Source organism: Musa acuminata, chromosome BXJ2-8 (assembly GCF_036884655.1).
Source record: "Musa acuminata AAA Group cultivar baxijiao chromosome BXJ2-8, Cavendish_Baxijiao_AAA, whole genome shotgun sequence".
Classification (NCBI taxonomy): Eukaryota; Viridiplantae; Streptophyta; class Magnoliopsida; order Zingiberales; family Musaceae; genus Musa; species Musa acuminata.
The window spans coordinates 15,777,351-15,802,875 of NC_088345.1; positions in this window are offsets into that span (position 1 = coordinate 15,777,351).

Genomic DNA, 25,525 nt, shown 5'->3' on the forward strand with positions numbered 1-25,525 from the left:
GGCTGCGTTGAGGGTAGTCAGCATACGCACAATCGTTTGGGGGAAAACGGGCATGGAGATGTAGGAAAAAAGAGTCGCTTAGAGTAGCGAGCATCTGAGATTGGCATTCAGAGGAATGGCCAACCCTTCGCGCAAGAGGCACCACGAGAATAGGCAAGCTTGGAAGAATGCGAAGCACACAAAGGTTGGGATGGTTGAGTTTGAGCTACGGCTCAACATTGACAACTATACTTGATGGTGCTCAAGGCAAGCAAGGCACATGGTAAAGGATGAGACCATGCAAGGTAGAATGAGTTGCTCAACGACCGTAAGAGTTCTGCAAAGCTCAGAAAGGTAAGGGGAATTGCTAACTCAGAGAATTCGGTACTCATACATGGGCTTGTATGCGGATGATGGAATATTCGCGGCCATCCCAAGGCGATCGAAACTCGGCGCCATGGAGCATTGAAACTTTCTATTCAGCATGTGAAGGATACATCCGTAGGAGGCTGAATTGTGCAACAAATTCAGCATATTACTAGGCCTTGAGTGGTGCAGCGAGGGCTGTATTGACGTGGAGTCGCAATCTAGCAAGTGCGTTTGTAGGAGGCAGACCAATGCATAGTTTGTTCAGCAAATCGGAGTAGTCCAAGGGGATGGTTGTCTCTGAAATGAAGAGAGTGTTAGGATCGAGAGCACTAAGAGGGGGGGGTGAATTAGTGCAGCGGAAATCTTACAGCGATTAAAAACCAAAAGCTGCGTTCGTTCAAAAACTATTATGATGCAAAAGCTAATTCTCAGTTTGTATCTAAGTGCAGTTTGCGTCTAAGCGCAGATTGCGTCTAAGCGCAGTTTTGCGTCTAAGCGTAGTTTACGTCTAAACTCATATTTACGTCTAAACGCAGTTTTACGTCTAAACGCAGATTTACGTCTAAACGCAGATTTACGTCTAAACGCAGTTTTACGTCTAAACGCAGATTTACGTCTAAACTCAGATTTACGTCTAAACTCAGATTTACGTCTAAACGCAGATTTACGTCTAGACGCAGATTTACGTCTAGACGCAGATTTACGTCTAAACTTTGAAACTCGTTTGTATACTCGCAGAAGGCAGTATGCAGTTGAAATCAAGACGTAAACGTGAACTGAGATCTGATGATTGTGCGAGGAAAGCCGATTTACGTCTGAATGCAGTTTTACGTCTAAATGTTGAAACTCGTTCGTAAAATTGTAGAGGACAGTTTGCAGTTATCAATAGGATCAAAATGTAAGTGTAAACTGCAAAGAAGCTCGTTCGTAAAAGCACGGAAGACAGTTCTGCAGAATCAAACGTAAACGTAAACTGTAATGTATGAAAATACGAATTTACGTCTGAATGCAGATTCGGAAGAACAGCACTTAGAACTTGTTCGTGAAAGCGCAGAGAGCAGTAGTAATGAAGGAGGTTTGCAGTAATGATAAAGTGCTCGAGAATAAACGCAAACCAGAGATTTAGAGTGGTTCGGTCAGCCTTGACCTACTCCACTTTTGGCTTCCTCCACCGATGAGGTTGCCGACGTCAACTAGGGGCCTTCCTTCAATAGGCGAAGGCCAAACTGCCCTTTTACAATTTCTCTCCTTTTGACAGGCTCAGGAGACAACCTTTACAGACCTTTCTCTCCTCACTTTACAACTGAAAACTTGAAGAACAGAAGGAGGAGACTTAAAGGCTTTACAACACTTTTGAGCTCTTAGAATCACAGAAAAGATCAAGATTTCGGTGTAGGTCTGTATCTTTTCAGTGCTGAATGGGTGGGGTATTTATAGGCCCCAACCCAATTCAAATTTCGAGCTCAAAACGATCAAATCCCGGAATTCCGGGATCAGGCGGTTGCACCTCTTGACTGGAGAGGTTGCACCGCCTGGCAGAGCTCGAAGACTGAGCTCAGGCGGATGCACCTCTCTGTCAGGGGTGGTTGCACCTTTCTGCCAGAGCTCGAAGACCGAGCTCAGGTGGTGCATCTCCTGTCCAGAGATGTTGCACCTCTCTGCCAGAGCTCGAAGACCGAGCTCGGTGGTTGCACCTCTTGGCAGAGCTCGGAACTTGAGCTCTGGCGGTGCTACCTCTTGACAGAGGAGGTTGCACCGCCCAGTCTCGCTTGGAGACTGAGCCCTGGGCGGTTGCACCGCCTGGCTGGAGCGGTTGCACCGCCCAGTCTCACTGGGAGACTTAGCCTGGGCGGTGCTACCTCCCTGCTTGGGCGGTTGCACCTCCCACAGCTACTTGGGTTCGAATGGGTTGAACCATTCGACCCAACTTGAGTTCTTCAGAGGCCCAATTGCCCCAGGATTAAGCTAATGGGATCACCTCCCATTTCTAACTTAATCACCGTGCTAACTACGATTAAATCTAAGACAATTTCTGCAGCTTTGCTTCGGTACGTCAATCGCTTCTTCCGGCGAGTTTCCGGCGAACTTCCGTCGATCATCCGATGAACCCTCGGTGATGCTTCTGCGGACTTCCGGCAAACTCCTGGACTTTGCGACGATCCACTTGGCGAGTTCCGACAAGCTTCGCTTGGCAAGCTTCTGGACTTCTCGGATCTGTTCTCGCAGAACCTCCGACGACCGTCCGTACTTCCATCGAACTCTCGAACTCCCAACGTGATCATGAACTTGACTCCGGCGCAACTCCTGCTGCTTGTCTAACTTTCATCGTAGTTAATCCTGCACACTTATCTCAACACATAGATTAGACAACAAATGACAATTGACTTCATCATCAAAATCCGAGATTCAACAGAGAGATGTTGCTCCAATGAGACAGTTATCCAGGAGGGATAAGTCCCAACTCTCCAGAGGGAGAATCATGTGGGATAGACCTCACATGTTGAGGAGGAGTACCTCAACAAACAACAACTCCACGAAGCGCAATGGACTGAGTAAGCAGCGAGGAATCGTCGCATGATCTCGCTTGAGAGAATGCATTGGTGGATGCATTGCGAGTGTTAGGATCGGAGCGGCACTAAGAGGGGGGGTGAATTAGTGCAGCGAATTAAAACTTCGATTTTAGAAAAAATCTTTCGTAAGATAAAAACCAATATCGATAAAAATGATTTGGAAGCTTGATAACTTAGAAGCGTATGGAAGCGTAGTGACTAAGTAAAGAAGTTTGCAGTATGTAAATGACAAGAGTAGAATGCAAACCAGATAACACAGCAGTTTTAAAGTGGTTCGGTCAAAATGACCTACATCCACTTCTGAAGCCTTCTTCGAAGAGGCTCCCAACTTCCACTAGCAAAATCTCTTTATAGGGGAAGGACTAATACCCCTCTTACAACCTTTACAAGTGGTTCACACTCTTACAATTCTTTTCAACAAGATGGGAGGAGGTGAACACTCAAGTAATTTGAAAAATAAGACTTGTTAAGACTTTTCTAAGGCTCTTATCTCAAACTATTGCTTTGCAAAAGGTGTATTCTCTACTGAGAATTGAGGTTATTTATAGCCCTCAAGAGGATTCAAAATTTGGGCTCCAAATTTGAATTCCTCTTGTGTTTCTGAGACTGGTGGTGCCACCACCTGTCAATGTCTGTCAGGCAGGCGTACTAGCGGTGCCACCGCCTGTCGGTGGTTGTGGCACCACCTAGTCTCGAGTGCTGGGCGGTGCCACCGCCTAGTCTGGCTGTGCCACCGCCTGACAGTTCGGGTTCTGGGTGGTGTCACTGCTCAGTCCGGCGGTTCCACCGCCCGTCCTTACAAATTTCTGGTTGGGCTTTACGTCTGACCCAAACCAAGTCTCTTTTAGGCCCAGTTGGCCCCTAACCAAGGTATAGGATTTGTCCCTAAATCCTAACCCTAATTATATGTGAACTACATACCTAAAATCATAATCCTAAGCAAGTGTTTAACCGGCCAACTTCAAGTTTTGTTCCGACGAGCTTTCCCGCATTCTTCCGGTGGACTTCTAATACGCCCTCGAGTTTCTTCCAGCGGACTCCCAGCAGGCTCCCGATCTTGTGACGAGTTCAAAGAGTAGCCGAGCCTTCTCGGTGATCTCTGCGAACCTCCAACGATCTCTTCGGCAGACTTCCGAAAGTTCCGACAAGTCTCCGATCTTTCTTGGTTGGTTCCAACAGCATCTCCGACGAATCTTCGGACTCTCAAATGTCCATCGAACTTGACTTCGGTATCCTTACTTTATGTTTTTAGGCTGTCATAGTTAATGCACACTCAACTTCAATAATATGGATTAGATCAATTAACCTATCAATTGATTTCATCATCAAAATCCGAGATTCAACAATCTCCCCCTTTTTTATGATGACAATTAATTGATGACGGAGTTAAACATAACTCCCCCTATCTATATGCCATATTGTGAGAAGATTAAACCACTTGAATTCCATCCCTTTGAATTCAAGCATAAATCGAGAAGTTCTAACATTGAACTTATCGTTGTCTTATTAAGCATGAGCAAATACGAACCTTAGTATTTCTCATAATTTTCAGCTATTGAAAATCATTTTCTAGTCAAATGATAAGAGACAATTTTCACTTTGACGAGAGATAAAAATATGATAAATATTTTCAATATGAATTTCATGATCAACCAATCTTGCGATATACTCAAAGATTAAGACATGTAAGACAAGCAAGGCATATAAGACAAGCTTTTGCAATTCATATAAGTCATGCTATTGATGCGCATAGTAATACAAGTCATCATTTCTCCCTCTTTGTCATCAACAAAAAAAGAAGAGAAGGAGATGAGACTTGAAGTACACAGTTTGTGATCATAAAATCAAAAGAAGTTAGCATAAAGTTTAATCATACAAAGTTCATCATTCAAAATTAATCTCGCAAGAAAAACCAAATTAGTAGTTATCCAGAATTTAGCAATACATTTACAACAAAGGTTCAGTTTTTGTTCAAAAGAAGATGATAAACTTCTAACTTCATATTAAGAGTAATCAGAACTGAATAAGAAATTACATCGATTAATCCTTAGGAGGTAAGCCACAATGCTGAAATATGACATCTATTTTTTGATTCATTTGTCGTAGTTCCTTCAAAATTTCAATTTGCTGGATTTGAATTTGTTCTTGCTGCGACTTGATCTGATACAATTCTGCCATAATGAGTTCTTCGGATGATGAAACAGGAGCCGAAGGTGCTGTGCCAAAGGGACTAGGAGGAGGAGATTCATTTCCCCTAAGAATTGGTGTTTCGGGGTGTTCTACGGATAGGGGAATTAGATCAGTCCTTCTAGGTTGCCTAACCCATATACCATTACTAAATGTGCACCTAAGTCTTTTCAACAGATTTTTATTGATGATGTTATACCGATCACTTTGAATTGTTTCTTCATCGGGTGGGATACAAATGTTATGGGCAAGTAGGAATCGAGTGATTAACCCTCCATATGGCAACATAGTATCTTTAGCGATAATATCCTACATGTGTTGCCGGATTGAGTATCCAAAACAGTTATGTTGATCGGTCATAATCCAAAACATTGTGCTTATTTCTACTACATTAATTTCATCAAGATGAAATTACTTAGGAAATAGTATGCTAGTTATGATATGATGAAGGACTTTAGAATTAAAGGGCAGTAGGTGCTCACAACTCTTGGGTATTATGCCGCGGTCAAGATTTGCAAAAATAGTTTCGACGGCTTCGGAGTAAGTTGCTCCGATGATATTGACATCCCATTTACCTCTAAAATAACAGCCCCTATCTTTTTCAGTGATTCTAATTAGTTCACAAATAGTACTATCAAAAATTCTAATTTGTGTTCCTAGTAGGTAAGTACTTAGGCTATCATTATCCACATATAAGTTTGTATAAAATAGCCTAACTAACCTAGGATAAATTGGTTCATTTATTTGTAGTAGAGGTAGGGCATCTAGATTCCCTAGTTCATTGAGATCAACGTGTTTACCCTTATGGATACATCTTGTTTCGAAGTTTGGGAACCTAAGAGCTTCTTCTTTGGATCTAAAAAAGTCTTGGTCATATGAACCTCCTTCAACCCTTTTCTCTTTTAATCTTTTAGGAGCCATTATCTAGACAATATGATAGATGAAAGAAACTATAAGGAGTAGATAAAATAAGAGAAGAGAGGAAAATTTTCATATTTTACCTTATTGAAAATCTCTTAGAAGATGGAGAGCTTGGATCAACAAGAATCACTCTTCAAGGCTTCCAAATGCTGGAATAAAGGTTTAGAGAGGATGTAGGAGAGCTTGAGGCATTTCTCATGAGTTGGGGGCGATGTCACCGCCGGCCCTAACCCCTTGACTTATAAAGGGGCTCTCGGGCAGTGCCACCGCCAAAACAAGCTGTGCCATCGCCTGAGCGCTCAGGAGATGCTACCGCCGATCCTAGCGATGCCACCGCTGGCTTGCAGCGTAAGAGAAGAAAAAATTTTTCGTTCCCCCTACTTGATTTTCAGATGTGTTTGACTCAAGATAGGTTGAGATATTGAATTGTACTTCAATATATCATTTTGAATTGAAAGAGAAGGATGAAATCGAATCCACAAAAGAACGGAACAAGGATGAGACATTTTTCAAAAAATACATTCAAACAAACTTATTTTCAGGGATAATTTAACATACCTAGTTCTCTTCTAATGAATTCAAATTGGTCTTCATTTAAGGCTTTTGTAAAAATGTCTGCTAATTGATGCTTTATATCAATAAATTCTATAACGACATTATTGCTATGGACATGATCGTATATGAAATGATGCCTAATATCTATATGCTTAGTTCTAGAGTGCTGAATCAGATTTTTGGTAAGACATATGACACTTGTATTATCACATTTCATGGGAATGTTTTTCAAGTGAATTCCATAGTCTTCTAATGTATTTTTCATCTAGACAACTTGTGCACAGCATGCACTTGCAGCAATGTATTCAGCTTCCATCGTAGATAGCGTAACTGAATTTTGTTTCTTGGAAGTCCAAGAAACAAGTGCATGTCCTAAAAATTGGTATGTTCCGGATGTACTTTTTCTATCTATCCTGCATCTGCCAAAATCGGCATCTATATAAGCTATTAAATCGAATTTCTCAGACTTTGGATACCACAATCCTAAATTTGGATTTCCTGTAAGATATCTAAATATTCTTTTAACACTCTTAAGGTGAGATAATTTAGGATAGATTAAAATCTAGTACAGAGTCCTACACTAAACATGATGTCTGGTCTAGTCGCGGTGAGGTAGAGTAGACTACCTATCATTCCCCTATATGTTTTTTTATCAAAATTTTCACTATTTTCATCCATATCTAACTTAGTCGAAGTACTCATAGGGGTGTTTATCACTTTTGAATTATTCATGTTAAATCGTTTTAACAATTCTAATGTATATTTTGATTGGTTAAGAAATATATCATCCCTGAGTTGTTTGATTTGTAATCCCAAAAAGAAAGTTAATTCACCTATTAAACTCATTTCAAATTCGTGACTCATGTAACTGGCAAATGATTCACATAGTGATTCATCCGAAGAGCCAAAAATAATATCGTCAACATAAATTTGTACAATAAGAAAATTGTTTTCAAAGTGTTTGATAAACAATGTAGTATCAACCTTGCCTTTGGTAAAATTATTTAAAATAAAAAAGGAACTGAGCCTTTCATACCAAGCTCTAGGAGCTTATTTCAAGCCATAAAGAGCCTTAGTCAATTTGAATCCATGATTAGGAAGAAGAGAGTTTTCAAATCCGGGAGGTTGTTCAACATATACTTCTTCGGAAATAAAACCATTCAAGAAAGCACTTTTGACATCCATTTGAAATAGTTTAAAATTATTACTACTAGCATAGGCAAGGAGCATCCTAATGGCTTCTAATCTTGCCACAGGAGCGAAGGTTTCTTCGTAGTCGATACCTTCTTCTTGGTTGAAATCTTTGGCCACTAATCTAGCTTTATTTCTAACCACGATACTACATTCGTCTTGCTTATTTCTAAAGACCCATTTAGTACCAATGACTAAATGGTCACTAGGTCTCGGAACAAGCTTCCAAACCTTATTCCTCTCAAATTGGTTCAATTCTTCTTGCATTGCAATAACCCAAAATCATCTTTTAAGGCCTCGTCAATGCATTTTGGTTTGATTTGAGAAAGGAAGGCGCCGTTAGCATAAAAATTCTTGAAAGAAGAGCGAGTTTGAACCCCTTTTGATATATCTCCTATAATTAGCTCCTTTGGATTAGCATCCATATACTTCCATTCCTTGGGTAAGGAAATTTTGGAAGAAGATGCATCCAAGTTACTATTTTAAGGAGGGGGTTTATTTAAATTCAAATTATCAAACCCAAGATCTGCTAGGATCAAGAGCACTAAGACGGGGGGGGGGGGGGGGTGAATTAGTGCAGCGAAAAACTTTTGACGTTTAAAACTGCATTCGTACGACAAGAGCAATTTCGGTAGAAAAGCCGATTCGTAAATTACTTTAACTTGAGATCAGGTAAGAAGCAGTTAAAATAAATCTATAAAAGCAGTTTGCAGTTATGATGGAAATCAGAATGTAAGCACAAACTGAAATATGATGTTCGTACGGTAAAAGTGATTTCAGTAGAAAAGTCGATTCGTAAATCACTTTAACTTGTGATTAGGTAAGAAGCAGTTAAAACGAATCTATGAAGGCAGTTTGCAGTTGTGATGGAAATCAGAATGTAAGTGCAAACTGAAATACGATGTTCATACGAGAAAAGCGATTTACGTCTAAACACCGATTCGGAAAATACTGAGCTTGGAAACGTAATCGTAAAAGTGCAGAAGGCAATAAGCTATGAAGAAGGTTTGCAGTAAGGATAATAAGCTCAAAGTAAATGCAAACTACTAGTCATAGGTGCCCAGCAAGCCAATCACGTGAGTGATGGCACGTGTGACTTGATACAGAATCTTTTTGCTTATTATATTTTGGCGTATATCACTTTATAACTATTGCATATGTGCATATATATATTATGATTTCCTTGGATTTGTGCAATGGGAATCGAATCGTGATGAGATCACGATAATGAGATCGATTCACCTTTAAACACATATCCTAAATAATCCCGGTCATAGGTTACTCGAGAGGGACATCGTGATAACCGGACAGACTGGTGTGCTGTATACCCGTACATATGATGAATGCAGCTGGTCTCATAGCTGCTCGTGTAGGGACACTAGGGATATAGTATAGGTGCACATTGGAGAATGAGTTCATTGATTGATCCGCTTACGGAATGCTGGATGGTTGATGATGCCTTATTGTCAGACAGCGATTCCGTAGTCCTAGTGGTGTATCTGGTCCTTCGACTTGAGACACCAAGGATGTCCTGTATGAGTGCTCCACTCTTTGATACCAGACTTATAGGTTTGGCTGTCCCAGATCTAGTACAACTAGTCATTGGGAGTAGTAGTCAACCTTACGAGGGCTATTGAGTGTCGATAGAGGATCATCCACTCTCGGCGTCATGAGAGGAATATCCCATGTGTTCTTGCTCAGACAAATCCCTGGCCAGGGTCATTCGGGTTGAGAGAGAAAGAGTTCTCCGGGAGAATCCAATTAGAACAAGACTCGAGTAGAAACCATATAGGTCTGACAGCACCATGCTCGATATACGGTCTCTGGGATATTAGATGGATGAGGGACTATAGGTACACGGTAACTGAGGACAGACAGGTCCAATGGATTGGATTCCCCTGTATCGTCTGGGGACTACGGCGTAGTGGCCTATTACGTCCGTAGTCGATGAGTCGAGTGAATTATTACAGAGATAATAATTCACTGAGTTAGAAGGAGTTCTAACAGGTATGACTCACGGCCAGCTCGATATTGGGCCTAGAGGGTCACACACATATAGTAGGTATTGCGACGAATAGAGGTTCTGATATGAGATATACGACGGAGCCCTTGTCTTATTGGATGCAGATCCAATACCCACTAGGGGAGGACCCATTAGGGTTTGATAGGGGACCTCTATAAATAGGAGGGATTCAGAGCCTCATAGGCTAGAGTCTTTGCCTGTCTTTCCTTTTCTCCTCTCCCTCTCCACCTCAAAAGAGGCCTGGAGTTTTGAGGAGCGTCGTCGCAACCCTACTGTGTGGATCACCGCTAGAGAGGAGGACGCTTAACCTCCTTCACCCTCTCCTAAGGATCTGCAAGGAAACAGGGATATACGATCTCCCTAGGTAACACAATCTACTCTATACGCATTTTTAAGTTTCGCGAATTTTGCGCACCAATCTTCGCACAACGATGAACATCTTTTTGAAAATCGGGGATTTTGTTCTCTTGTTCTTCCGCTGCGCATGTGATGTCGCCCCCAAGGATTTCCTAACAGTGGTATCAGAGCCAAGTTGTTCGTGCGAATGATTGGTTTTAAACTGCGTGTGTTGTGTTTAGAAAGAATTTAGACGTCAAAATCGTTGACGCAAAAGCGAGGAAGGGCAGCAATAGTTGCTGCCCTCGATCTGCATGCCTGCAGCCACCTGCAGCGGCGCCGCAGCCGCAGCCAGGCAGCACAGCGCCGGCGCATGCGCAAGCGCTATGCTTGCAGCAGCCGGCCGGCGGTCTGCTTGCAGCAGGCTTGCGGCCGGCGGGGCTGGCAGCCCGCGGGTAGAGGTGCCTGCGGCCGCTGAGCCCGTGGGCAGAGGCGCCGCGGGGCAACAGCGCAGGCTGAGGCACCGCAGGGCAGCGGCGCCTGTGGCCGCTGCTCCTACGGGCAAAAACCCCGCAGGGGCGCCAACCTGCAGGGGCAGCACCGCCTACGGGCGTTGCCCCGCCGGCAGAACTGCCTGCGGAGGCGGCGACGCCCGCGGGGGCGCCCACCTGCAACGGCAGCACCGCCAGCGGGCGTGCCGCCCGCAGGCAAGGGCAGCCCCCCGCCCCTCGCCGCAAAGGCCGCCGCCTGCAGGGTGGCGGCGGCGACGGCAGCAAAAAAGGGTAGCAGGGTATTAGGGTTTTCTGGGCAAAAAGATAGTTTTGCCCCTCGGAATTTGAGAAATTCCAGTTTCTGTCTTTTGTCCAAAATACGAAAATACCCCTATATATTTAGAAATTCCCTACATGTCCCTGATTTCAGAAAATATTAATTAATTAAATGGTTTAGTTTATTATTATTTTTATTATTATCTAGTAGTCCTACATGATGATGATTATTTATACATGTGATGTATGATGTGTGGACGGATGATCATGGACCGTGTGATGTGTGTACTTGTGATTATTATTATTGAGGTCTGCGAGCCTCCATTATATTTCTCGTTTATTGTCGGGTCTGCGTGCCTATGATTAAGTTGTAATCACATGAGGAGGTGCAGCGGGAGCGTGGATGCGATAGCGGGACCCACGAGACGGACGATCGCGATGCATGAAGATGCATCAAGATGTCGACGGAACCGACGAGGACGAGATGGACGATCACAAGGCATGGAGATGCACCATTGCACGCATAGATCTTGATGTGAGTGATTAGGCCTACTGGCTCGGGCCTAAACACATTAGGTTGTGGTCCATGATCATCTGGTGTAATTGATTATACACATACTAGATAAGTATACATATTTGAATACGATGTAGATATATATTAAATATGTATATATGTGACATGTCATATTAGGATACCAAATCTTAGAAACATCACTGGATAATATTAAGTCGGTAAACGTGAGGCAATTAGATTGACCCACCTGGCCTTCCATCATTATGAGTAGGAACCGATTCCCAGTGTAGGTTGAGTTAGTCGAGTCCCTCGAGACTCACCTATATCGCGATTCGCTATCTTGCTTACGACATAGAGATGTCACCGGTGACCTGAGGGCATGGTATACTTGGTCGAGTCCCTCGAGGGTATATCATCAAATTAGACTCATCTTGTAACGAAGGTGTTGACTTAACCGAGCATCATGGTTGGTCGAGTCCCTCGAGGCCATGGTGATTCGGAGGCTGAATAGGACGGGAATCATAAGGAGTTGTGATTGACAAGAGTTGCCTACCTTTTAGGCTTAGTGTGATTGGTCGAGTCCCTCGAGGTTACACTAAGACACTGATTGGATCCTGATCCCCACTAGAAATCTGCCGAAGACTTTCGTTTCACGTGCTGAGGGTGTCGCGTGACTCGTTAGTAAAATAGTGGGAGCATATTAAGATAGAAGTCCATATCTTGATAGTTTATTTCTTGCAGAATCTGCATGTTATTCATTTCTGCTGCATCTTTATTTTCAGAAAATGTCGCTTTCAAATCCCTTACGTGGCATACTTGATGTCAACCGCCTCACTGGTCCAAATTATACGGATTGGCTCCGTAACTTGAGAATTGTTCTCACAGTGGAGAAAATCGTGTACGTCCTTGATATAGTGATGCCTATGCTCGAAGAAGGGGCAAGCGAGGATGAGATCGCTCGCTACGTGAAGTACATTGATGACTCCACTCTTGCTCAGTGCTATATGTTGGCCTCTATGACTCCTGAGTTACAGAGACAACATGAAAAGATGGATGCCATATCCATTTTCCTACATGTCCGCAAATTGTTTGAGGAACAGGGAAGGACTCAGCAATATGAGATATCCAAGAGCCTCTTCCGCGTTAGGATGACTGAGGGGACACCGGTTCAGAACCATGTCCTAAAGATGATTGAGTGGATAGAGAAACTCACAGGTCTAGGAATGGTCATAGAGGATAACTTGTGTGTGGACATTGTGCTTCAGTCCCTACCAGATTCCTTTTCACAGTTCATAATGAATTTTAATATGAACAAGCTTGAGGTGACTCTCCCAGAGCTCCTCAATATGTTAAGGGAGGCAGAGAGTACTATTAAGAAAGAGAAGCCAGTTCTCTACACTGGTGAGACCAGAAAGAAAAGGAAAGCAGAAAGGTCCCTTAAGAAGGGAAAGGGCAAGGGCAAACAAGGTAAAGCAAAGGTTGCTAAGAAAGACCCAGCAAAGGACAAAGGCTAGTGCTTCCACTGTGGTAAAGATGGGCATTGGAAGAGAAACTGCAAAGAGTACCTTGCAGAAAGGGCGAAACAAAAGCTTGATGAAGCTTCAAGTACATTCATGATCAGTCTCCATTTGTCAGACTCTTATGATAACACATGGGTATTAGATAACGGTAGTGCTTATCATATATGCAATTCGTTGCAGGTTCTGGCAAGGCCTAGGAGACTAGAGAGAGGCGAGATGGACCTCAAGATGGGTAATGGAGCAAAAGTTGCTGTATTGGCTGTTGGCGAGGTCGCCCTACATCTGCCTAGTGGAGCTTTTATTGCATTAGATGCATGTTATTTTGTTCCTTCTATTATCAAAAACATTATCTCCATTTCATATTTAACAGTTAGTGGATATAAATTTGTTTTTGAGAACAATGGTTGTTCGATATTATTAGATGATAAGATTATCATGAAAGGAACATTGCATATTGGTTTATTTATGTTAGACTCCACTCCACATATCATGAATTTAAATGTGTCCAAAAGGAAACGAGATGAGTTGAACAGTGCATACCTATGGCATTGTAGGCTAGATCACATCCATGAAAGAAGGATTCAAAAATTGCTAAATGATGGATATCTAAATCCATTCGACTATGTGTCATATGCAACTTGCGAACCTTACTTTCGTGGAAAACTGACCAACTCTCCATTTAGTGGAATTGGAGAGAGAGCCACTGAGTTATTGGAACTCATACATAGTGATGTATGTGGACCCATGTCAACTCATGCCATTGGAGGTTACTCATACTTCATTACATTTACTGATGATTTCTCAATGTATGGATATGTGTACTTAATGAAGTACAAGTCCGAGGCCTTTGAGAAATTCAGAGAGTATAAGAATGAGGTGGAGAACCAGACTGGAAAGAGTATCAAAACTCTTCGATCAGATCGAGGAGGTGAGTACTTAAGTACAGAGTTTACTCAGTTCCTCAAGGACCATGGGATATTATCCCAATGGACACCTCCTTATACACCTCAACTCAATGGTGTCTTTGGAAGGAGGAATCATACGCTATTAGATATGGTACGGTCCATGATGAGTTTCGCTGACCTACCCATCTTATTCTAAGGATATGCCCTAGAGACTACAGCTTACCTTCTGAACAGAGTTCTAACTAAGTCGGTAGTGTCTACACCATATGAGATATAGAAAGGGAAGAAGCCTGATCTTAAGGTTGTTAAGATTTGGGGCTGCCCTGCCCACATTAAAAGACACAACCCCGATAAGTTAGAATCAAGGACAAAGCGATGCAAATTTGTGGGACACCCCAAGGAAACTTGTAGGTATTATTTCTATCATCTCGAGGACCAACAGGTCTTTGTAGCTAAGAGAGTAGTGTTCCTTGAGAAGGAACACATTCTTGATGGAGATAGTGGGAGAATGATAGAATTGAGCGAGATTAGAGAACCAAGCTCAAGCACCACTCTACAGCCCGAGTCTGTTCAGGTACCTAATACACAAGTTTCAACTTTACGCAGGTCTGATAGAGTATCCCATCCTCTTGAGAGATATGTGGGACATATTAGAGGAGAGGATGTAGAGGATATTGATCCTCAGACCTACGAGGAGGCTATTATGAGTATAGAATCCGGGAAATGGCAAGAAGCCATGAATTCTGAGATTGATTCTATGTACTCTAATAAGGTTTGGAACCTAGTTGATGCGCCCGAAGGTATTGTACCCATCGATTGCAAATGGATCTTTAAGAAAAAGATCGGAGTAGATGGAAAGGTAGAGACCTATAAAGCAAGGCTAGTGGCTAAGGGGTATCGTCAAAGGCAAGATGTTGACTACGACGAAACCTTCTCACCCGTAGCAATGCTAAAATCCATCAGAATTCTACTGACGATTGCAGCACACTATGATTATGAGATCTGACAGATGGATGTGAAAACCGCATTCCTTAATGGGAACCTCGATGAGGAGGTGTATATGATGCAACCTGAGGGATACATGTCCAAGAACTGCCCAGATAAGGTGTGTAGGTTGCTTAGATCCATTTTTGGATTAAAGCAAGCTTCCCGAAGTTGGAACATAAGATTTGATGAGGCAATCAGATCTTATGACTTCGTTAAGAACGAAGATGAGCCTTGTGTGTACAGAAAGGTAAGTGGGAGCGCTATCACCTTTTTGGTGTTATATATGGATGACATCCTCATCATTGGGAATGATGTAGGAATGCTATCCATAGTAAAGACTTGGTTATCTAGACACTTCTCCATAAAGGACTTAGGGGAAGCATCCTATATCTTGGGGATTAGAAACTATAGAGATAGATCCAAGAGGATGCTTGGCTTGTCCTAGTCCAGGTACATAGAAACCATTGTCAAAAGTTTTGGCATGGAAAATTCCAAGAAAGGGCGAACATGGATATGATACCTTATGCCTCAGCAATAGGGTCAATCATGTATGCCATGCTATGTACTAGGCCTGATATAGCGTATGCTCTGAGTGTCATGAGCAGGTATCAGGCGGATCCAGGCTTGGAGCACTGGAAAGCAGTAAAGTGTATCCTTAAGTACTTGAGAAGGACTAAGGATCTTTTACTAGTATATGGAGGTAATAGCCTTAAGGTTGAAGGCTACACTGACTCAAGTTTTCAGTCTGATGTCGATGATAGCAAGTCGAATTCAAGGTATGTGTATACCTTGAATGGAGGAGCACTGTGCTGGAAGAGTTCCAAGCAAGATACTACTACTGACTCGACCACAGAGGCGGAGTTTATTGCTGCATCAGATGCAGCAAAAGAGGGAGTCTGGGTGAAGATGTTCATCAGAGATTTGGGAGTCGTTCTGAATAGCGAGAAGTCGACTTCCTTATATTGCGACAACTATGGGGCGATTACTCAAATAAGGGAACCCGGGTCTCATCAGAAGTGTTCTGAGGAGGTTCCAGTTTATCATAGAGATCGTAACCCGAGGAGATGTAGTAGTGGAAAGAGTTCCATCCGAAGATAACATTGTAGATCCACTAACAAAGTCGTTGTCTCATTTTGTCTTTGAGCGTCACAGGGGTCTGATGGGGATCAGACACATAGGTGATTGGCTTTAGGTCAAGTGGGAGATTGCTAGTCATAGGTGCCCAGCAAGCCAATCACGTGAGTGATGGCACGTGTGACTTGATACAGAATCGTTTTGCTTATTATAATTTGGCGTATATCACTTTATAACTATTGCATATGTGTATATATATATTGTGATTTCCTTGGATTTGTGCAATGGGAATCGGATCGTGATGAGATCATGATAATGAGATTGATTCACCTTTAAACACATATCCTAAATAATCCTAGTCATAGATTACTCGAGAGGGACATCGTGATAACCGGACAGACTGGTGTGCTATATATCCGTCCATATGATGGATGCAGCTAGTCTCATAGCTGCTCGTGTAGGGACACTAGGGATACAGTACAGGTGCTCATTGGAGAATGAGTTCACTGATTTATCTGCTTACGGAATGCTGGATGGTTGATGATGCCTTATTGTCAGACAACGATTCCGTAGTCCTAGTGGTGTATCTGGTCCTTAGACTTGAGACACCAAGGATGTCCTGTATGAGTGCTCCACTCTTTGATACTAGACTTATAGGTTTGGCTATCCCAGATCTAGTACAGCTGATCATTGGGAGTGGTAGTCGACCTTACGAGGGCTATTGAGTGTCGATAGAGGATCATCCACTCTCGGCGTCATGAGAGGAATATCCCATGTGTTCTTGCTCAGACAAATCCCTGGCCAGGGTCATTCGGGTTGAGAGAGAAAGAGTTCTCCGGGAGAATCCGATTAGAACGAGACTCGAGTAGAAACCGTATGGGTCTGACAGCACCATGCTCGATATACGGTCTCTGGGATATTAGATGGATGAGGGACTATAGGTACACGGTAATTGAGGACAGATAGGTCCAATGGATTGGATTCCCCTGTATCGTCTGGGGACTACGGCGTAGTGGCCTAGTACGTCCGTAGTCGATGAGTCGAGTGAATTATTACAGAGATAATAATTCACTAAGTTAGAAGGAGTTCTGACAGGTATGACTCACGGCCAGCTCGATATTGGGCCTAGAGGGTCACACACATATAGTAGGTATTGCGACGAATAGAGGTTCTGATATGAGATATCCGACGGAGCCCTTGTCTTATTGGATGCAGATCCAATACTCACTAGGGGAGGACCCATTAGGGTTTGACAGGGGACCTCTATAAATAGGAGGGATTCAGAGCCTCATAGGCTAGAGTCTTTGCTTACCTTTCCTATTCTCCTCTCCCTCTCCACCTCAGAGCTGGCATGGAGTTTGGAGGAGCGTCGTCGCAACCCTATTGTGTGGATCACCGCTAGAGAGGAGGACGCTTGACCTCCTTCACCCTCTCCTAAGGATCTGCAAGGAAACAGGGATATATGATCTCCCTAGGTAACACAATCTACTCTATACGCAGTTTTGAGTTTTGCGGATTTTGCGAACCAATCTTCGCACGACGACGAACATCTTTTTGGGAATCGGGGATTTTGTTTTCTTGTTCTTCCGTTGCGCATGTGATGTCGCCCCCAAGGATTTCCCAACACAAACTAGAGAGCAGCGCGATTTTACAGTGGTTCGGTCAATCTTGACCTACATCCACTTCTGGCTTCCTCCACCGATAAGGTCACCGACATCCACTAGAGGTCTTCCTTCAATAGGCGAAGGCCAACTACCCGTTTATAGATTCACTCCTTTTGACGGGCTTAGGAGACAACCCTTACAAACTTTTCTCTCCTCTCTTGAAAGATCTGAACTTGGAAGAAAAGAGGGAGAAGAACCTTTAGCTTATACAACACTTTTGAGCTCTAAATATCACAGAGTAAGATCAGGATTTTGGTGGTTTTTCGTTGCTCTTTCATTGTTGAAAGAGTGGGGTATTTATAGGCCCCAAACCAGTTTGAATTTGGAGCTCAAAACTGTTATTTCCTGAAATTTCGGGGTATGGCGGTTGTACCGCCTGACTGAGGCGATTGCACCGCCTGACAGAGCTCAAAGACTGAGCCTCTAGGCGGTGCCACTGCTTGTCAGGGGCGGTTGCATCGCCCAGCCAGAGCTCGGAGACTGAGCTCAGGAGGTTGCACCGCTGTCAGAGGCGGTTGCACCGCCCAGCCAGAACTCAGAGACTGAGCCCTGGGTGGTGCCACCACCGACCCAAGCGGTGCCACCTCTAGGCGAGAGATATGGGTCCGAATGGGTTGATCCATTCTGCCCAATTTGGTTCTTTCAAGGGCCCAATTGCCCCTGGATTAAGTTAATGGGATCACCTCCCATTTCTAACTTAATCATCATGCTAACTACGACAATTCTTAAGACTTTTACTACAGCTTGCTCCGGAGCATCAATCGCTTCTTCCGGCGAGCTTCCGGCAAACTTCCGGCGAACATTCGACGGACCTCCGGTGATGCTCCTGCGGACTTCCAGTAAACTCCTGGACTTGCGACGATCCACTTGGCGAGTTTTGACGAGCTTCTTTTGGCAAGCTCCTGGACTTCTCGGATTTGTTCCCACAGAACCTCCGACGACCGTTCGGACTTCCGTCAAGCTCTCGAACTCCTAACGTGATCATAGTCTTGACTTCGACGCAACTCCTGCTATATGTCTTACTTTCATCGTAGTTAATCCTGCACACTTATCTCAACATATGGATTAGATAACAAATGACAATTGACGTCATCATCAAAATCCGAGATTTAACAAGATCATCATCAAAATCATTTTTCTTTAAATTAGAAATTTCATTAAAAACTATATGAATAGACTCTTCTATAACTAAGGTTCTTTTGTTAAAAACACGAAAAGCCTTAGAAACGGAAGAGTAACCAAGAAAGATGCCTTCATCGGATTTAGCATCAAATTTTCCTAAGGCATCCTTTTCATTCAAAATAAAGCATTTGCAACCAAAAACTTTAAAATAAGAAACATTTGGTTTTTTGTTATTCCATAATTCATAAGAAGTTTTTGATAAAGATGGTCTTATTAGAACCCTATTCATGATGTAGCAAGTCGTATTTACGGCTTCGGCCCAAAAATACTTGGGTACTATGTTCATTTAACATAGTTCTTGCTATTTCTTGTAGGTTTCTATTTTTTCTTTCAACTACTCCATTTTGTTGAGGATTTCTTGGAGTGGAGAAGTTGTGGTTGTATCTATTAACTTCACAAAGATTTTGGAAATCATGGTTTTAAAATTCGCCACCATGTTCACTCCGAATTAATGAAATCATGAAGCCCTTTTCGTTTTGAGTGAGTTTACAAAATCTTCAGAAGCACTTGAAACAATCACTTTTGTGAACTAAGAAATAGGTCTAAGTGTACCTAGTATAGTCATCCACAATTACAAAAGCATATTTGCTTCCTCCTAGACTTGTTGTGTCAATTGGTCCAAATAAGTCCAAATGGATCAATTATAGTGGTCTAGTGGTGCTAATTTGATTTTTTGGTTTGAAACTAGTTTTTATTTGTTTACCTAGTTGACATGCATCGCATACTTTGTCCTTAGTAAACTTCATATTTGGAATCCCTCGTACTAGTTCTCTAGATGAGATTTTGGATATTAATTTCATGCTTGCATGGCCTAATCTCCTATGCCAAATCCAAGCATCATCATTTAGAGCAGAGAAGCACATTTCATTACTTAGTTCATCAAGGTTGATGGTGTAGACATTATTTTGTTTTAATGCAATCATAGTCATGTTATTGTTTGGTTTTTCGATAATACACATTTGATTCAAATCTAACGATATAACCTTTATCGCATAATTGACTAATACTCAAGAGATTATGTTTCAATCTATCAACTAGTAAACCATCATCAATAGAAAAACTTAATTTATTACCTTAGTTCCCTTGCCAATGATTTTTCCTTTGTTGTTGTCTCCAAAGGTGACATACCCTTCTTCTTTGCTAGTGAGCATAGAGAAATGAGATGGATCTCTAGTCATATGTCTTGAGCATCCACTATCGAGATACCATCTCTTACTCCTAGCTTGTGGGTTTGTCTACAAAAGAGGATGATTTTTAGGTACCTATTTGATTTTGGATGCCTTAAAAATTGATCCACTAATTTTGTTATTCATTATTGAATCATTTCTTGTTCCTTTATGAACCCATATTAATTTTTGTAGACTAATTTTTCTAAATGGACATTTGTAGGCAATATATCCGGATTTGCAACAAAAGTTGCATTTCATATAAGATGAAACATGTAATGTAGGTCCTTTTATGAAAGTGATAGGATTTTGATGTGATCCTTTTACAAATCCAATTCCACTTCTATTTGCGACATGACCCTTATTTGCAAGGATCATATCTAATCCTTTGCTACCAATTTTAAACTTGTTTAAGGTTTCTTTAAGAAGCAAATTTTTATTTTTTATTGCTTCTAAATGCTCACACATAGAGCATGGAGGAGTTTGAAGACTATCAAACTTATTTTGTAGTAAAACATGCTCTTTCTTTAAGATACTTAACTTCTTACTAAGAGTTCTACATTCATCAAATAATTCATGAAAAGTGATAGAGAGTTCTTCAAAAGATAAATCTTCATTAATTAATCCACATACCTCTTCTCCTAGAGTCATTAGCGCGAAGTTTGCCTCCTCTTTGTTGCTAGCTTCTTCACTTTCGGAATCACTTGAATCGTCCCAAGTTGCCTTTAGAGCTTTCTTCTTCTTTGGTTGCTTCTTCTTGGCTTGGGGCATTCATTTTAGAAATGCCCTGTCTTCTTGCATTCATAGCATATCACTTGGTCCTTTTTATGTTCAAGTCCCTTTTTGGTGTTATTTTTAAATTTGTTCTTTCTTAAAAAAATTTTAAATTTTTGAGTCAAGAGTGCAATATCATTTTCACTGTCCTCGTCACTTGATGTTCCTTTCAAGTGAACTTCTTGTGATGTGAGTGTCATATCCTTCCTGTTCTTTGGAAGGGGGTTCTCGAGTTCGTCATGATCTTGACATGTCATTTCGTAGGTCATTAGAGACCCAATAAGTTCTTCAAGCGGGAATGTTTTGAGGTCCTTGGCCTCTTGAATGGCCGTAACTTTTGGATCCCAACTTTTAGGAAGAGATCTTAATATTTTGTTTACTAGTTCAAAGTTAGAAAAATCTTTACCAAGAGCTTTGAGTCCATTGATGACATCCGTGAAACGGGTGTACATGTCTCCGATGGACTCACTTGGTTTCATTCGGAAAAGTTCATAAGAGTGCACAAGGATGTTGATTTTGGACTCTTTCACTCGGCTAGTGCCTTCATGAGTGACCTCAAGAGTTCTCTAAATATCAAAAGCCGAATCACAAATTGAATCACGATTAAACTCATTCTTATCTGGTGCACAAAACAAGGCATTCATAGCCTTTGCGTTTAAAGCAAAAACCTTCTTCTCCGATTCATTCCATTCACTCATCGGAAGAGAAGATTTTTGAAATCCGTTTTTGATAATGGTCCAAAGCTCGAAATCCATGGAAATGAAGAAGATCCTCATACGGGTCTTCCAAAACGTGTAATCCGACCCATTAAACATAGGTGGACGTGTGATAGAATATCCCTCATGTATGCCGGTGTAAGCCATCTCTCTTGGGTATTAAACCAAATATGAGAGTGAGCCTTGCTCTGATACCAATTGTTAGGATCAGAGCGGCACTAAGAGGGCGGGGTGAATTAGTGCAGCGAATTAAAACTTTGATTTTGGAAAAAATCTTTCGTAAGATAAAAACCAATATCGATGAAAACGATTTGGAAGCTTGATAAATTAGAAGCGTATGGAAGCGTAGTGACTAAGTAAAGAAGTTTGCAGTATGTAAATGGCAAGAGTAGAATGCAAACCAGATAACACAGCAGTTTTAAAGTGGTTCGGTCAAAATGACCTACATCCACTTGCGAAGCCTTCTTCGAAGAGGCTCCCAACTTCCACTAGCAAAATCTCTTTGTAGGGGAAGGACTAATACCGCTCTTACGACCTTTACAAGTGGTTCACACTCTTACAATTCTTTTCAACAAGATGGGAGGAGGTGAACACTCAAGCAATTTGAAAAACAAGACTTGCTAAGACTTTTCTAAGGCTCTTATCTCAAACTATTGCTTTGCAAAAGGTGTATTCTCTGCTGAGAATTGAGGGGTATTTATAGCCCTCAAGAGGATTCAAAATTTGGGCTCTAAATTTGAATTCCTCTTGTGTTTCCGAGATTGGTGGTGCCACCGCCTGTCAATATCTGTCAGGTAGGCGTACTGGCGGTGCCACCGCCTGTCGGTGGTTGTGCCATCGCCTGGTCTCGGGTGCTGGGCGGTGCCACCGCCTAGTCTAGCGGTGCCACTGCCTGACACTTCGGGTTCTGGGCGGTGTCACCGCTCAATCCGGTGGTTCCACCACCCATCCTTACAAATTTCTGGTTGGGTTTTACGTCCGACCCAAACCAAGTCTCTTTTGGGCCCAGTTGGCCCCTAACCAAGGTATAGGATTTGTCCCTAAATCCTAACCCTCATGTGAACTACATACCTACAAACATAATCCTAAGCAAGTGTTTAACCGGCCAACGTCAAGTTTTGTTCCGACGAGCTTTCCCGCGTTCTTCTGGTGGACTTCTGATACGCCCTCGGGTTTCTTCTAGCGGACTCCCAGCAGGCTCCCTATCTTGTGATGAGTTCAACGAGTAGCCGAGCCTTCTCGGTGATCTCTGCGAACCTCCAACGATCTCTTCGGCAGACTTCCAAAAGTTCTGACAAGTCTCCGATCTTTCTTGGTTGGTTCCGACAGCATCTCCGACAAATCTTCGGACTCTCAAACGTCCATCGAACTTGACTCCGGTATCCTTACTTTATGGTTTTAGGCTATCGTAGTTAATCCTGCACACTCAACTTCAATAATATGGATTAGATCAATTAACCCATCAATTGATTTCATCATCAAAATCCGAGATTCAACAGCGAGATCAAGTGGGGGAGTGACCCAAAGCAACACAAATGAAGGCACACCTGGAGTCAATATAGAGATCAGACTCAAGGGAATGCTGACCCATGGAATGGTGGGCGCGAGGGCCACCATCAACTCAATACAAAAACGAGGAGCGGAGCAACTTGGGTGTAACTTGGCAAAGTACCCAAGCCGCATGAAGGGAGCCAGCATAGAAGATGGAACATGGAGCGGAGGGATAGTTCTTTCCTTGGACAGAGGTCAAGGACATGAACTCTTGTAGAGGCAAGAGCAGGATCATGTTGTTTCATGGGTCCTTCATTCTGACGGAGTGGACTCATCTTGCATGGTACCAAAGACGAAGGGAGCTTTTGGGCACATGCACCTTATCTCGGAGAAGCATTTGATAAAGGAAATAAGGCGACTCAACTTGCAGAGGCGAAGTTACATTTAGAAGGCCTTAACACGGCGCAAGAGGACGCGGAGGCAGATACTCTTGAAGAATATGTCATAGTGTTGTCATTCAAGTTTCCATGAAGGAAGCGGTGCACAGCAAAGATTGTGCTGGTAGGGGCAAAGGCCCAGGATCCAGACAATGATGCACTAATTGCAGCGAAGTCACGGGACTTCAGGAGCTACTAGGCGACGAAAAGTCCTAGAGTGGTGCTTCATCTAGGTGTGACCCAAGAGTGGGTGGATGAAGGTCGATTGCCAAAGGAGCGAACAAAATCGAAGGTGGAAGAGACCCTGCGATGTATTGGCAGAGGCCACATATGGAGGGATCACAATTCGAGTTCATCCCACAAGGATCAGAATGCAATAGAGATGTCACTAGGAGGTGACATGGTGCAGCGGATCGTGGTGGAACAGTTCGTGACAATGTGATACACATGAATGAGTCCCGTGAGGGACTAGATTATACGGAGGTATGATCGGGAGCTATTAGAAGCTCCACTTTAGTGAACAACATGATGGCAAGAAGGGCTATGGATTCAAGGAGTGAAGGCCATGGTACCGCAGAGGCAGGTCTTCCGTGCGTGCATCGAATTTTGCATCGGATGAAAGCCTTGGTCATCAGCATATGGGAGCTATGTTCCACCAAGGGAAAAGTTCGAATGCAAGTACCAGTGAGTCCCTTGGGAGGGACTTGATCATACAGAGGTATGATCGAAGCAGCTGGAGAGTTGGACTGCTCTAGAGCTCATATTCGCTTAAGGGAGTCCGGCAAGTCAATGGACAAGGTCGAGTAAGCCAACGTTGCTACCAAGGAAGCTAAGGAGAAAAAAATCAGTGTAAATCCTACAACATGATGGCAGAGGCCATGCATGGGAGTTGCAGTCTGTCTTTCCATCGACCAAAGGGAGCTGCTTGGAGAACACAGAGGTGTTAAAGTAGGGGGTCAAAAGGGGTGAGGAAGCGACGACGAGTCCAGAGGGACTTAGCTACCCAAAATCAAGCATCAGTTAGAATGGAGGTAGACTCAGAGGAGTGCCATAGAGACATATCTACTGATTATGAAAAAAAGGGATGCAGATGCGAGGCGACGAATAGTAGGGCCATAGGCATGGTAGCGCCATGGTACCGTAGAGGCGGGACTTCCGTGAAAGTCATTGATCCCTTGCTCTCATGGAGGGAGAGCGCTTGGTCATGAAAGGGGCTGAGGAGGTGGAGCATGCAGAGGCAAACTCCAAGTACCAAGACAAGGCTAAAGGGCAGAGGCCAAGGAACTTCGTAAGACTAGTATCAACGAGCTTCTCATCAAGATAGCCAAAAGTGAAGGACTTTGGGTCATTCAAGAGTGCACGACCAAGGAACGAAGCAGGTAGTACGCGGTGTTGTACCTTTGCTACTTAGTGGAGTAGGCAGTAGGGTTGATGGAGAAGATGGTACAATCCTAGAGGCGACCAAATCTATTAGAGAATTACTCCAAGTTGGGGTGAAAACTTCTTGCATTCCAGAAGTTCGATGGCATTGAGAAGGTGAATCACAGTAGCTAACTCAACGCAAGGAGTGTAAACACTTCAAGTGCTTCAGAAGTGTGAGCAAAGAGCATGCGAAGGTTAGTAACCATCTCGATGCATGGAGTACAACCTCGAGGAGGTGGGCGAAGTCAAGTAACCTTTGCCTTCTCAACCCTTAAGAGAATGGGCGAAACCGAGTACCCCAATTCTCTTATCTATCCAGCAGAGGAGCTCTGCACAAATTCAACGACCCTTCAAAGATAATGGAAGACAATAGTTGTCAAATCCTCACCAACGGTGATCAGTGCTACTGAGAGTAGATTGCCCACTTCATTTCTCAATAAAATGCCAATCGAAAGTGGAAGTGATGCGAACCTACTTGGAAGTGACAACTAAGTGAAAAAAGAGTCAATGGGCAAATTTTATGGAGGAAAGACCCAAAACTTCAAAATTTTACGAGACGATGCTCGTTAAAGCTCCAATAAGCATCCACCCAATTCAAGTAGCATGAGGCATTTGAGAGACTAGCACAGTAAGGATGGTCTTTTCCTTCATCTGGAGGATCCGTAGGAACCAATAGGGATCAACACAACTCAGCCAACCCCACACTAGAGTCAGAGTTATTGGCGAGTTGAAGCAGCATGGCAGATCAAAGGTTCGACTACTCAAAAACAGCAGC